A 14,661-nucleotide genomic window follows, 5' to 3' on the forward strand; every position below is an offset into this window, starting at 1 on the left:
TTTATAATTTTGCCACCTCATCTTTCTTGAAACTTTCCTTGACCTCTGAAGGTGATTCTGTTAAATGATTATATGGAAATGAATTATAGTGAATCTTGTAGGAGAAAAAATTCAAAATCTGTTTATTGAAATTTTATCAAAAACAGCACAAATCCCATTTCTTCTATCCCAGCTAGTGATTGTCCATCCCTCTAAACTGAAAAGTATTGTTATTTTTTCTACTACTTATTCAATAACCCATGGCGTTTCTTCTATTGACACATTCAGGTGTCAATAGAAGCACAGTGGTTAGACAATCATACACTTTACAAAGTGATCCCCCCAATATTTTAAGTACCCACCCGGCACCATACATAGTTATTACAATATTATTGACTATATTCCTGTACTTTACAACCCATGACTATTTTGTAACTACCAATTTGTACTTCTAATCCCTTCACCTTGTTTACCGAGTCCTTCAATTTCTCTCTTCTATGGCAACCGTCAGTCTGTTCTTTGCATCCATGAGTCTACACAGTAGCCTTTGTTTTTAAAATATGTATATATTTTTATTGATTTAAGAGAAGAAGGGAGAGGGAGAGACAGAAACATCAATGATGAGAGAGAATCATTGATCAGCTGCCTCCTGCATGCCCCCTATTGGGGATTGAGCAGCAAACCCGGCATGTGCCCTTGACTGGAATCGAACACGGGACCCTTCAGTCTGTAGGCCGGGGCTCTATCCACTGAGTCAAGCCAGCCAGGGCCAGAAACAGTAGTCTTTGTAAAAACTCAGGTGGGGAGGGGAACTCTTGTGCTACCCCACATTGTGGCTTCTTTTATATTCCATTCCAGGTTAATAAGGAAGTGTCCAGACTAGTAGAGTTCCAGAGCAGAAGGACTTGCTGGGTTTTTTATATTCTACTAGGCATTCTCCTTCCCATGGGTTAAGTTGATGAGAGGAGGTGAGGAGACTTTTAATCCTGTGTGGGTAAAAACCTGCTGTCAAGATTTAAGACAGATTTGTATAAAAAATCCCAAGAGCCTTATTGGTTGAAAAGTATTGAGACCCCCAACCCAGTGGCAGCACCCAGTGCATATACTATGGATTTTTTTTCAACATTATGTAAAATATTATGCAAACACAACTTTAAGTCCCTTCTTCCAATACAATGGCCATCTCTAAATGTCTCTTATTTAGACACTAGAGGCCCAGTGCATGGATTCGTACACTGGTGGGGTCTCTCAGCCTGGTCTGCAGGGATCTGGCCGAAACTGGCTCTCCGATATCCCCTGAGGGATCCTGGAATGAGAGAGGGCGCAGACCAGGCCGGGGGACCCCACCAGTGTACGATCAGGGCTGGGGAGGGACAGCGGGAGGGCTCCAGGTGTGTCTGGCCTGTCTCACCCAGTCCTGATTGGCCAGACTCCAGCAGCAAGCTAATCTACCAGTCAGAGTGTATGCCCCCTGGTGGTCAGTGTGCATCATAGCGACTGGTCAAATGTTCGAATGAATAGTCGGACACTTACCATATTAGTCTTTTATTATGTAGGATTTTCAAAGCACTACTTCTTCCCCTCCAAGATGAAAAATTATTGAAGTTTGTCTGATATTTATAATGTGGGTGGATTTACACTTCCAGCCAAGGTTGAGTATCAGGGATCAGTTTCATCTTTCCACTTCAAACTACCAAAAAATTGGGAAAACATGTATAAAATGTGTGGTTTCAGGACATCAGACATCAGGCAATCTAGGACAGTCATCCTTAAAGACAGGAAACAAATTAGATGAGTTTCCCACAGTATATTGCTTCAAAAGGCTCTCCAGGCTGTGGTGCAAAGAGGGGAACCCAGGAGGAGCCAGCAACTCCCTGAGTTGAGTAGATGTTCTTGAGAATCCAGGGAGACCAAGCTGGCTAGAGTTCACAGGACAGAGCACCACAGAGGAGAGAGAGGAACCCACAGGGCTATCGTGCCCCCCTAACTATGCAGTGGAGTACTCACCAGTGCTTGTATGTGAGGAAACTATCAGAGACAAAGGGATAAAACCACTCACAAGGATTATAGGGAACAGTCTGAGCACTCACAGAGTGCTGGGTATTAGTTCCTGCTCTCACCCACCACACTGGAAAATCTCAGCATTCACAGAGCATTGAATTGATTGTTCAGAAGGGTTTAGCCTCAGAATGGGGAACAATTAGCCAAAAACTAAACACGGCTCTGGTCTCACCTAATAAATCTAAAAAGCAAATTCAAAAGGATCAAACTCCTTTTTACAAGCTTAAATTATAATCCAGAACAAAGCTCAAGAATATTGACAGGAATACAAAAATATCCAGCACTCAACATGATCACATTTACAATGTCTGGCATCCAATCTAAGATTACCAGGCATGCGAAAAAGCAGAAAAATAGGGGGGGGGGAGGAATCTATCAACTGAAACCAGAATTGACACACATGTTGGAATTAGCAGGCAAAACACTAAAACAATGATTATAACTGTATAGTTTATGTTCAAAAAGTTAAATAGATATGAAAAGAATAAAAAGAGCCAAACTGAACTTGTGGATATAAAAACTACAAAACATCCTGGATGGCATTATCAGTAGCTTAGACATTGCAGAATGAAAGATTAGTGAATTTGAAGGCACAAAAATAGAAACTATCCAAAAATTAATGGCTCCAGCTACTCTGACTAGTTCAGGGAAGGGCATGGGAGTTTCCGAGGAAAAAAGTTTCCATGAGGGTAGAAAGAGTCAGAATGGGTGAGGTGAGCCTTGCTCTGTGTGGTCAGAGGGAACTGTGGACTTCGGTCAATGGGATGGCAGACACTGGAACTACTCTAAAATTAGTCATCCATCTTGGTGTGCTGGGGGTGAGGCCTTTGCACTTAGAGAGTGGTGATCGGAATGACATTGATAACTGTCACATTGGAAGCTCAGACCAATGTTGATGCTGACATTCATGGCTGTGGCAATGACTAGCCTTTCTTGCACCTTGAAGAACCACTGTGGTGATGGGAGCAACCATCGCCATGAAGGCAGCAGTAACAGGCTCCAGTACTGGCTGTGATGAATGGAGAATTTCCTTGGGCTGCACAGGTTTCAGCTGTATTGGCAGAAGCAATGTAGCATGTTCTCACAGTATTTGTGGACTTCATCATTCTCAGAGAGGGAACCATCTGAGTTCTGGTTTCAGCAGCAAGCCAAAGGGAAACATGACCGGTCAGTCACAACAAGCAAAGCATTTCGAGGAATTCTGGGACATAAAAGGGAGGGAGAACATAGTGGAGAAGAGAATATGATCTTCCTGTTAATGTGGGCATGAGTGTTACACTTTGGGTTGCTCCTCAGAGAGAGTTATTATGTACCAAATTAAATGTGGACACTCCAGTTATGTAGAAGTGAAGGTGTGTTTCTTATTCTCTTTATGTGCTAAACATTTCTAGAGATAAGCACCAGCATAAAATAAGAGTAGTTCCAGAATAGAGATTTTTGGAAATTCTTCCCAGTTTAAACTTCACCTTAAGATTCCAATAACCTTCACATATTATTTTGCTTTGTTTTGAGTGACAAAGGAGGAAGTTATTCAAATGAATATGTAATTCTAAAACCCTTCTTTCTCTACTACCACAATTCTGCATGGTTATATCAATTACATTATGAATTTTTTATGTGCCTTGTACTGTTCTACCCATCAATTTAACTCATTACATACAGTTCACTTAAGTCTCAAGTCTAGCCCTCTCTGTGCATAAAAATCATTAAAATGTAATATATTTCCTATGGAAAAAATATGAGATATAGTAAAAATATGTGCTGTCTGTATAAGACTTAACTTGCTGTGGAATTAAAATTACTGAGCTGCAGATATCATGGGATGAAACTTTATTTGGATTGCCATCTGCAAAAACCTTATCATTCAGACACACAGGCATGCTTAAACTTGAATGTAGTGATTTGGGCCTATTACACAAAGATAGTTGTAACTAAATATAAAGCCATTAACACAATCTATATACTAGTATATAAAAGGCTAATATGCAAAGTGTCCCTTTGGGAGTTTGACTGGGAGACCGGGAGTATGACGTGTGCTGACCACCAGGGGGTGGCATGGAATGAAGGAAGACCCTGGCCAGCGGCCAGCAGCCGGGGAAGGAAGGCCCCAGGGAAGGAAGGCCCTGACCAGCAGCCAAAAGGCCCCGGTAGGCCCTGATTGCTGGCCAGACCTAGGGACCCTACCCGTGCATGAATTTCATGCACCAGGCTTCCAGTTGATCTATAAAAATGCATTCCCTAAAGTGTACATAAAAGAAATGAGACTAAGAGGTAGTGGTGGGAAGGGATTGCACCCATCTGGACAGAAGTGCTCATGTATGCAAATCTCAAGGATTCCAACAAGTCATTCTCCAATAAATCACTTTGCTGATATGCAGTCTCTTCTGCTTCTTTAAAATGAAAATTGTTTCCAATCATTTTATAACAAAATTTCCAAACTCCCTAGTTATGATTTATATAACTTTATATATAAAATGTCAGAATGCTTGCTTTTATTTGTTTTTTTATTTATTTTTAATTTTTTTACTGATTTTAGAGAGAGAGGGAGAGAGAAACATCAATGTGGGAGAGAAACATCAGGTCAAACCTGCAACCCAGGTATGTGCCCTGACCAGGACCCAGCAACGTTCAATCAATGGAGCCACTCCAGCCAGGCTATTTGTCTTGTTAAAAAAACCATTCTCAATGTTCTTTTGTATCCAAAGAATAGCTTTCTGTATAAATAATTCCAAAAGCATGAGAACTAACAACACTATAACTTAGCAAATACACTAATATTTGAGAATCAACAGGTTTGGGTTTCTTGTGAGTTGCATTTTTAAAATAATACCTCTTCAGAGTTGGTGGCACAGTAACGTCGGAGGTGTGAGGATTGCGGGGCCGGCGGCCATGGAGGCCGTGCTAAACAGACTGGTGTCTGTGGACGACCTGCTGAAGTTTGAAAAGAAATTTCAGTCTGAGAAGGCAGCAGACTCGATGTCCAAGAGCACGCAGTTTGAGTACGCCTGGTGCTTGGTGCGAAGCAAGTACAACGATGACATCCGTAAAGGCATTGCCCTGCTGGAGGAGCTATTGCTCAAAGGGAGCAAAGAGGAGCAGCGGGATTATGTCTTCTACCTGGCTGTGGGGAACTACCGAGTCAAGGAGTATGAAAAGGCCCTAAAGTATGTGCGAGGGCTGCTGCAGACAGAACCCCAGAACAACCAGGCCAAAGAACTGGAACGGCTCATTGACAAGGCCATGAAGAAAGATGGACTGGTGGGCATGGCCATTGTTGGAGGCATGGCCCTGGGTGTGGCGGGACTGGCTGGACTCATCGGACTTGTTGTATCCAAGTCCAAATTCTGAATGAGACTGCGCCTCTGCCTCTGCCCAGGGATACATGGGAGCCCATGGAGAACACTCAGAGAGGGGCCATCCATTCTTGCTGTGTCCTTGTCTTCTCCTGCACCCTGTCACTGTCCTCTGTGGCCTCAACCTTCTCTCCCCGAGATCTGTCCTCTAGCCCCAGACTGTGTGCTTTAGGATGAGTGTAAATAAAATTGGGCTTTGACTTGCGAAAAAAAAAATAATAATAATACCTCTTCAGTGGGTATCTCAAATTATTACACTTTTAATATCAAATGTTTTGATTTTATAAAACACTGAAATTGGAAGTAACTTTTAAAAATAATTTTATTCTTAATGAAAGAAATGAATATAATAATTCTTAAGTAATTGTACCTATCTGTGGCTAGTCTTTCTACAAATACAGATCATGTTTAAAAAATCAGGGAATATAGTATTTAAATACCATATGATTTCACTCATTGGAATTTAATGAACAAAATGAACCAACAAGCAAAATAGAGAAAGACTCACAGAGAGCAGGCTGACTGCTATCCAGGAAGGTGGTTGCGGGATTGGGTTGAACTGGTTGGAGGGTTTGAACAAAAAAGAAAAAAAAGAGAGAGAGAAACAACTCATGGACACGAACAGCAGTGTGGTGACTGTGGAGGGGGGTGGGGGGCAGGTAAGGTGGGTACAGGGAGATAAATGATGATGGAAGTAGACTTGACTTAGGGTGGTGAACACACACACACACACACACACACAAACATTCAAGGGAAAACTTAAGTATTCAATTCTGCGTGCTTTTCTTATAGTCCTCATCAGAGCCAGAACCCATTAGTTAGAAAGCTACTTAACTTGACTGGGGTGGTGAACACACAATACAGTGTACAGATGATGTCCTATGGAATTGTGCACCTGAAACTTGTATAATTTTGTCAATCAGTGTCACCCCAATAAAATCAATAAAAAGGAAAAAAAAGAAAGATTTCTTAATGGGCAAAAAGATAAGTCATGATATGAGGTATATTCACTCCTTTAGTTCACTTACTAAGATTCAACCTTAATGTAATAAGTGAAACTATTCTGAAAAGTGTATGCAACATTAGGAAAAATTAAAAAGCTAACTTTGTCCTGAGAAATAGCCTATTCACTCATGAAAAGACCAAGAAAAGAAAACAAAAATCATAATTGTACTTGTCAAACATCTTTGCTTTTAAAGTATAAATACAAACTATTCCAAGAGGTTATGCTTTAACCTCCAGGGAAAATATCATATTGAAAATCACACTGAAGCAGCAAAATTGTACTAAAAAGGCAGTTCCCCAAAATGAAGTATTCCAAGCTTCAATATAAAAGAAATTTTTTAGAACACCAAGATAAAAGTCAGTGTAATGTTTTTCATAAAAGTAATTCTTTCTCCTGTATATTAAAATATCATTTATCAGAATGAGAATCACTAGAAAAATACTTTTAAAAACTGTTGCTACTTGGATAATACGAATAATAATGCTAGTTGCCTGGGAGTTTGGTACCAATGTATTGACCCAGTTTACATAAACATGTGTATGCCAAACACTGAGGGGTTCTGAAATGATTATTGTGAGGATCTCAGCTTAAATTTAATGGAACTTAAAGCTTTTGAACTTATCTCAGGGAGTCGGGAGACTAAGCACCAGCAGGGCAGACCTGCCAGGAGTCTATTCACATCTGGATTGAATTACCTCTTGAAGAAAAATTCATCCTAAGGGAAGCCAGTAGGAAGCTTGAGCGTGTTCTGGACCAGTGCTCAGCATCAGGTGGCGGAGGAGGCCTTCTGAAGACAGCAGCATCTGACACTCTGCTCAGCTGGCCTGCCTGGACTTTGCCTGAGGCTGTGGGGTGAGAGACAGAGAGGCCTGGCTCAGCTCAGCACTCCTGCTGGCAGCTGTGACATCCGCTGGCAACACAAGAGCTTGCCAGCACTGGCAGCAGTGGCCCGGCTTGGTGCGAGTGAACACATCTGGGCTGGCAGCTGCAGCACAGCAAGGAGGAACCTGGGCAGGCCAGGCCAGGCCAGCTGTGGAGTAGCAGCACTGTCCACAGCCAGTGCCTTCACAAGGCGTGGCTGACCCAGGGGTCATAACGTCAGGGGGAACCAGACCAGAGCAGGGATGTTACAGGAAAAGGCGGCTATAACATAGCAGCTAAATGTGTTATGTGCATGGGACATAACCAGTCCTGCAAAATCCTTGGTATAACTAGAGGACCTTTTTTTTTTTTTTTTTTAAATCCTTAACCAGAATTGAATCCGGGACCCTTCAGTCCACAGGCTGATGCTCTACCCACTGAGCCAAACCAGCTAGGGCTAACTAGAGGACTTTGAAAGGGCCTGAAGGGTTTGAGCAAAAAAAATCTATATAAATAAAAGGCTAATATGCAAAGTGTCCCCTTAGGAGTTAGACCGGGAGTTCGACCGTTTGCTATGACATGCACTGACCACCAGGGGGCAGTGCGTAACATGGCGGTGACCAGCAGCAGCATGCGGCTGGCTGGGAGGCGGGGAACCTGATGGGCCCTGATGGCTGGCCAGGCCTAGGGACCCTACCTGTGCAGGAATTTCGTGCACCAGGCCTCTAGTATATATATAATGATGTATCTTTTCAGCCATTAAGTAAAATCCAAACAGTGAGTGGTCTGAGGAGACTGGGAGATGCAGCACAGGCTGTGGAAACAGACTGTTTGGGTTTAAGTCCTGCCTCCACTACTTGTCAGCTGTGCCAGCAACTTAATTTCTCAGTTTCTTCATTAGCAGTATTTACCTCATCTGGCTCTTATTAGGAGAATGAAAGAACCTTTTCTTTCTGCACAGGAAACTGTTTCACAATTTTGCTTTATTAGGATTGTACTTATGTTGCCAACTGTGCTAGTGATTCAGAATATGAAAATTTCATCATCAATATCCCTTCATAAGCACACATTATTTTTCTTAAGCTATTATACTTACATTTACTTTCATCGGGGCATTGCAAAGACTCTGACTGTAGCCTAGATCTAAAATAGAGGCTTTGTTTCCAGTGATTCCTTTTACTCTGTCTCTTCGTTAACATGTCTGGAGTCAACTTGCTTTTCATTAAGTATTTTGGTAAGGATAAAAGTTATCTAAATGTATACTTCTGACTATACACACATCTGGATTCATGCCCACATCCCTGTCTCTCTCCCTGTGCACACTGGATCCTGCATGCCCCCAGGAAGCAGAGCTCACCTGGGCTAGCAGAGGTCCTACAGGGATATACTGCATAACAGAGTGGTGGTGCGGGTTCACCCTCCTGGGCAATCCAATCATGATACTCCCAAAACCTTACATTCCTTCCCATCCTATCTAATAATAGACAAACATGGTAATTGACCATACCTTCGCTACACCTACAATTGGCTAATCAGAGTGATATGCAAAATAACTGCCAACAAAGATGGCAGCTAATTTGCATACTGCAGGCAGGGCAGGACAGCGCCATCCCACCTGCCCTGCCGCCATCCGGGCCTGCTATCTGCGATCCTGGGCGGCGGGGGTCCCGTGTGCGACCTGACCCGGGGCGGCCAGGCAGGGCAGCAGTGATCTGCCGGCCCGCCCAGGCATCCCGTGTGCGGCCCAGGGCAGTGCCCCAACCCCCTGATCGGCCCTGCCCTGTGCGCAACCCGGGGAGGCAGGGCAGGCACCTAGGGATCGGGCCTGCCATCTGCCACCCAGGGAGCGAGCCTAAGCCAGCAGGTGGTTATCTCCCAAGGGGTCCCAGACTGTGAGAGGGCACAAGTGGGGCTGAGGGACACCCCCCCCCCCCGGCCAGTGCACAAATTTTTGTGCACCGGGCCTCTGGTTTTCTAATAAATGTCAAACTTGTATTTGGTAATAATGTCCTAAGATTAAATAAGAACTACTTCCTGGGATTTCCCTTCTGTTTTGTTCCTTTTCAAGAACACTTTTCTTCAGCCTAATAAAATCTCTTAGCGTTCTTAGTACTCACCACATTTTCCTCTATTTCTATGCCTCTCTTAATGCCATTTTCATGGCCCTGGAATTCCCTGCTTTTCCAGGTTTTTATACTTCTGACTTACTGGTTCTTCACAGCTCAATTCAAAGTCCACCTATTCCATGAGGCCTTCATGGTTCTCTCCCCACCTGAAAACCATCTTTTTCTCTGAATTGCCAGCATTGGCCTTGTTTCTGCTTCTACCCAAGCCTTCTGACTTGCACTACTGTTTTTATTCACATGGCTTACCATCTTTGGCAGATTAGGAGCGAAATGAGAACAAGATCCACACTTAAATCATCATTGTGTTCCCCGCAACACTGAGCACTGAGGCTGGCACCTAGAAGATGTGCTAGAACAGGGGTCCTCAAACTACGGTCCGCGGGTCACATGCAAATACAAATATTGTATTTGTTCCCGTTTTGTTTTTTTACTTCAAAATAAGATATGTGCAGTGTGCATAGGAATTTGTTCATAGTTTTTTTTTAAACTATAGTCTGGCCCTCCAACGGTCTGAGGGACAGTGAACTGGCCCCCTGTTTAAAAAGTTTGAGGACCCCTGTGCTAGATTATCTGGAGTCAATTTGGAATCGCTCCCACGCCACATCTCCCAGGGTCTCCATTGCAGGAGAAGCTGAGAACTACATTTCCCAGAATCCTGTTGCAGCTAGAGGCATCACAAGTTTTAGAATAGAAGGGAATCATTATTTTCTGGAGGCAGTTGCAGGCAAGTGAGGGAGCAGCTGTGAGGTTCCAAGCAGCTTCCAGGCAAGCTCCCATCAGCAGTAGTTCTGCAGCCTGAGGGGTCACAGGGAACCTCGCAGAGGTACTTGGTACTAAGGAGTATCTTGCACAAGCTCTTGAGAATCTTTTGGTGCTACAGGCTGAATGTTGCGGGCAGCCTCCCTGGCCTTGTATAGGGAAGCTGGCAGCTTTCCATATACTTCCCACCATTTTGCAAGTCTCTAATTCCTGGCATTAATACTGGAAATATATAAAGTGGTGTCTGTTTTCATGCCCAAACCCTGACTGACTGGTTCAAGAAATATTTACAAAATGAAAGAAAAACAGTTCTATTATGTGGAGAGTGGCTACAGCATTTGGACAGGTTCAAGCCTCGGACTAATGAGAGGGCACAGTCCTCTCGTGGCAAAGCCACATGCAAGTCCCAGCTTGGAGGGCAAAGCCCTCCCAGCACAATTATAGCCAAAGGCTATAGTTGTAAGCTTGACCTTATGGTCCGAACATGTGGTCCCAGGAGGCTAAGTGATATAGGCTGTGGGAGGTCAGCAAGTGCTGCCAAAACAAAGGTTGATAGAGTTCAGGTGCATGCAACTGAGCATATTCGAAACCCGAGAGAACATTATAAACATCTTGACCAGGCCCTTACTTGGCCTTGAGGAAGCTGGCTATAAAATAAAGACTCGCTTGCAGGCTGTGGCACTGTCTCTTCAGAGAGCAGCGTCCCACCTAGCCCCAGCTTTATTCTCTTGTCTGTCTTCTTTAATCTTCACTGCCCACCCCTCAGGTTCACCCCTGGCCATACTGAGCATGGCACACTATTACATTGAAAAATCAGTAGGTATTCCACTTATATTTATTGTTCAAAGGGGGAAAACTAACATCTATTGTGAGTTGATTATGTGGCAGGCGGTTTCCAGTGCATTATTTACCACCTGAGAGATCATTATTATTGTCATCATTTTATGCATAAGGACATGTAATAGGAGAGTCAAACAGATACTCTGATTCACAAGCAGAGCTTTTTTCACTCTACAGTGTTGCTTTGGAGTATGTCAGCTTGGTGAATGTCTTTCTGAATAATCACAAACAATTTCAAGAACCATTTGAACACCAACATCAGTCAAAGTTTTGCAGGGTAGTTTTTCCTTTCCAGAGCAACAAATCTGAAGTTTTCTCTCAATTACCCTACTGAATGGGCTACCTATAACTAATGGATTTGATTAAAATATCTGAATCATTTTTTCTTCAATTATTTCGATAGGCTGCTAAGAATGAGCATTTTTCATGGTGTGAAATGACAAAGTTATAAAGAATTAAAAAAAATATCTGAAACGAGGTAATGTGGGCTTATATATCTAAAAAGAAAAAAGAAGGAATTTGTACAATCAAAGACCAAGCAATATACTTTATGAGTTATGATTTAATTACCCATCAATATCTGTTGAGATCTTTTTGGAGCTTATCCAATAACTACTTCATGACCTTATGGAAATGCTGAAGACTTTGATCTTAAGTACATCCACTTGAAATGTTTTTCAAAGATTTATTGTTCATTGCAAATTATACAGAATATTTTAGAGAATGAAATTATGTGTGTTTATAAGCATTATAGTCATACCATAAACGTATGTCTATGTTCAACAATAGAATGGACTTATGTGTTTGGTTTAAAACATGAAGATACAATTATAAAAATTATGGTGGTAGAAAAATATGTAATAACACAATGAATTTGAGAAATATTCAAAAAGAGAATGTTTAGAAAATAATATTTAACATTTTGTTACAAAATTGGCAATCTCACAGGGATTGTTTTGTGGCCTTGGTTATTTATTCTCTGTACTACTTTTGGATAAGTAAGGGCACTTCTTGAAATAATAAAAAGAAGTTGGTTTTATTTCAAATGACAGAGTTCTTATATTTGCAAATAAGAAATTATGGCTCAGGTTGAATATGTTATTTTTTTTAACTCCTGATTCTGTCCAAATTGGATGTTTGCTGAGACACAAAAATGTCAATTTAAAGATCCCCAGAAATGACAGATTGTCATTTACAAGTACATGTTTTTTTACTATGATGGCTCCAAATCTATTTTGCATGTCCATTTACTTCAATTTTTTAAAAGATGATGTAACTTGATAGTAAATTTTAGGTGCATAACATATTTTCACATTTAAAAATAATATGTTGATTAAAATAAATTACCAGCAAAACATATAACAATTCAGAGTTAAAATCAGAAAGCAAGCTGATCAACTCCACTATCAGATTCTTCTTAAAGAATAATGACATTTATAAAATAAAGAGAACATCAGTTATACCTGCTTGTACTAAAGTAAAATAAGTTCAAGAAATGCTTTAATCATAATAGTCAGTTAACTCAACATTAATGTGGGCAAGAGTTTGGTGTGGCATCCACCTTGAGGTCCTTGTAAATTTTGTCACCATGGACTGAATCACAACTGATTGATTTATCTACATATGTAATTTAGATTGTTCTGAATATAGCTGGCTTCCCTAAAAGACCCAAGATAACTTACTAAATAAGGATATCACATTTCTGTTTATAGATGAGGCAAAGAGCATTATTTGTTTAGAAAGGGGAATCTTATCACTTGTGGGGGAGAAAAAGATCGAATAGAAAATAAAACTGCTAATAAAGAAAAAAAGTCACTTATACTCATGAAAAAGGAGCCTGAGAAAACAGGCTAGAAACATGGTAGACCACTGTAAAGGAAGGAGAATGCTGGAATATTTGATTTTTCCTTTTCTGGTTATAAGGTTATAACTTAGTCTGTTTATACCAAAAAACCACTCTTACAGCGCTAGCTGATTTGTCTCAGTGGATAGATTGTCAAACTGTGAACTGAATGGTCCCAGGTTGGATTCCAGGCAGTGGCACATGCCTGGGTTGTGGGCTCGATTCCCAGTAGGGGGTGTGCAGGAGGCAGCCATCAATGATTTTCTCTCATCGTTGATGTTTCTATCTCTCTATCCTTCTCCCTTCCTCTCTGAAATCAATAAAAATATATATATATTTTTTTAAAGACCACTCTTACAAAAGCACAAACTTTGCCATATATTTTATGTGAGGCATAGTCAGATCTTGCTCATCTTTGTTTTTGTTTGTTTGTTTGTTTTTACAAGAACAGCAATGAAAGCAATTGTAGATGAGCAAAAGGAGAAATAGAAAGCATCCATGATCCCACTTTTAGCCCAACATCTTCAATTTGATGCACCCACTTATAATTCCTATTCTTTTCTTTACCTTTTCCTCAAAGTCTTTTAACTTCAAGATGCAGATATTAATATAAATTGTACAGGAACATGAGCATGTCAACATAACTTTTTGTAAAAATTTTCCTTCCACTTAATGATTATACAAAGGCAGCAGATTATCAACAGAGATAGGTATTTGGCAGAGACAACATGTGCTGTTGTGTTTTTATTTGACACAAAAAATTAACCAATTTATAGCCATCCTCAAAATTTTAACAGCTAAAGTAGATTTTGTTATTTTTTCAATTTGCATATTTTCGCCAATGGCAAATGGTCAGGTTATATTCCCAAATTTTCTCATACATACTTTTCCCAATGTAGATCTCATCTACATTGAAAAGCAGTTTTTATTCCATGAGTATGTCAAACTTCTATGTAGTGTGCTAAAGTACAAAACAAAGCAAAACAATACCAATGTTCCAAGTGTGAGATAAAGTCTGAGGTTAGCAGTTTTGGATGGCTGGGCAAGCCCAAAAGCTTGATTTCTGTGCATGTCAGCCTTTTTGGTGTGGGCCTGTGCCACAATTCATATTTTCTTAAGCTACCGCTCTAATTAGTTTGTTAGCTCCCCCTTCTCATAAACGTTTGATGCAGTAGGTTGGGAAGGAGTCACTGAGGGCCAACATTAGATGCAGCGATGGAGCAAAACAAGGCTCCTTGGGGATTATTATAATTAGATAAAGAAAAAGAAAAATTGGGGAGGGGGGTCACTCATTCAAATTGCTAAGATAATCACATTTTAACATCAACATGCTCGTCAATCAGTCTATGTAGAGTCTACCTTTGCTTAAAATAATAAGGATGAATTCTAGAAACAAGTTGCTTTTAACAGAGTTCTCGACTAAACTAATCTAAGCCTGATGAGTAAATATTTAAAGAATTATCAGTATGTTAGATGAATGTTTCAAAGCTTCACTCTGCTTGATTACATGGGTGCTCTGTGATCTCACCTCAACTGTTTCCTCAAAATGGCCTTTCTTCCCTCTGCCCCCATACACAGCATGTTTCTCTTTCCTCGCCCCTTTTTCCTTTTGACTATCATACCAAGTCTCCTTTTCACTCCTGAACTGGGATTTCTCTCCACTTCTTCATCAGTCACTTTTCTGTCAATTCACAACTATATGACTTCTCACCAGTCCACTCCACTGAGGAACAAGCACTGTTCAAAGCCACAGACAATTTCTCAGAGTTAAACTCAATGGACTTTAACTCTTGAGTCTCATGATTTGGATTTCCTGCTATAACTGAGATTTTG

At 41.1% G+C, this 14,661-nt stretch overlaps 1 pseudogene; it reads left to right on the plus strand.

Annotated features, from left to right (window-relative positions):
* Positions 1 to 4,888: 4,888 nt before the first annotated feature.
* LOC102439669 lies at positions 4,889 to 5,609 on the plus strand (annotated as a pseudogene).
* The last annotated feature ends 9,052 nt before the right edge of the window (positions 5,610 to 14,661 follow it).

Source organism: Myotis lucifugus, unplaced genomic scaffold (assembly GCF_000147115.1).
Source record: "Myotis lucifugus unplaced genomic scaffold, Myoluc2.0 scaffold_217, whole genome shotgun sequence".
NCBI classification, from domain to species: domain Eukaryota; kingdom Metazoa; phylum Chordata; class Mammalia; order Chiroptera; family Vespertilionidae; genus Myotis; species Myotis lucifugus.